Here is a 1,323-nt window from a genome sequence, read left to right as displayed (position 1 = left end):
AGCTTGACCAGGATTAGACTAGTCCAAACAATACTTTTCCATGGAACCTGGTCAACCTACTTTATAAAGTAGAATTTGAAATTAAGCTGGCTTAACAGACAATCTTTTTTAAACAACCCTCAGATGTGGTTGGTAGAAGAGCTCACCATTGTGTCATCTGGATCCAATTGAAGATCAAGATGGCCAGATGGAGACATGGTCTGCACAGGATAAAGAAGAGATGGCACAATCACACAGTATTAAAAGTGGTAAGGCACAGTGGAAAATGACCACTTGCCACAAAGAGAATATTACTCTCTCACCTCAACATCTGCAGTGTGTGAATCTGATCCAGAAGCTGTATTCTGCATAGGGCAAGGCCTAAACACACAGAAGTTTAATTTAGAAAAACATTTTGGCAGCATCCGACAACCTCGCACCCACGGTTTGGTTGTAGAGCTCACCTGATCAGCCGTGTGATCTGGATCAGATTGCTGTGTAAGCTTCAAGTGGCCAGATGTAGACATGGTCTGCACAATATGAAGAAAAGATCGCATAAACACAATTAGAGATGCACAATTTTGGAAAATGACACTGCAATATTTTCTTTTCTGCGATATACATTGCGATATGAAAACATACAGGAATTCTCACCTCAACATCTGCAGTGTGTGATCCTCCTTGATCAAGATCAAATCTGCAGTCATCTGTGAAGAGCAATGCCTGAAAAAATAAAACAATTTTAACCATCTACCATCTTTAAAGCAGATCATCAGGTAAAAGACTGAAGTTATTAATCCTTTGAATAATTATTATCCTACACATTACAATAATTATTTCTCATGGAATTACTTACATTATGTCCTCTTTTTAGTCTTGCATGGGGTAATTTAATTGTGCTGTTAGGTTCAATTTGTACTTGCGTTTTGACATTCTTAAAATAAAAAACAACATTGACATCATGATTAACATATTGACATATTCATGAATAACAGGATGTTGAATTTAAACAATAATTAAGTTACTAAAAGCTGAGACTCACACACCCCTTAAAAAAAACTCACTGATAAGGAAACGTTGTTGGAAATGTCCTCTAATCCTCCCACTGCCTGAACAAACTGAACTAGTTAGTTTAAATTAACCATTCGTTTGCGGACTAGGGTTTTGGGGTTGTGGCACTAATAAAAATTGTGACATATTCTCAGTTGCCAGATTACTTTGTACAACTGCAGCCCAATACTACAGTCCTGTAAAAATCCTCCTACTGAAGGGTACAATACTGTGACTGTGTAAAAAGGGCTGTGTTTTACAGATGTGTTTAAGTTTAATCAACCCCGTTCTTGA

General features: G+C 37.3%; 1 long non-coding RNA gene across 1 annotated transcript; it reads right to left on the bottom strand.

Moving 5' to 3' along the window:
- Positions 1-442: 442 nt before the first annotated feature.
- LOC123966206 lies at positions 443-913 on the bottom strand. Its single transcript, XR_006823920.1, has 3 exons — positions 836-913; positions 634-702; positions 443-509 (listed from the first exon to the last, which is right to left on the bottom strand). It is a non-coding gene; the product is annotated as an uncharacterized LOC123966206 (long non-coding RNA).
- Positions 914-1,323: the final 410 nt, after the last annotated feature.

The sequence above is a fragment of the Micropterus dolomieu genome, unplaced genomic scaffold (genome assembly GCF_021292245.1).
Source record: "Micropterus dolomieu isolate WLL.071019.BEF.003 ecotype Adirondacks unplaced genomic scaffold, ASM2129224v1 contig_12921, whole genome shotgun sequence".
In the NCBI taxonomy this organism is placed as follows: Eukaryota; Metazoa; Chordata; class Actinopteri; order Centrarchiformes; family Centrarchidae; genus Micropterus; species Micropterus dolomieu.
Note: the sequence above shows the minus strand (reverse complement) of the source record. Positions and strands in the feature narration are given on the sequence as shown.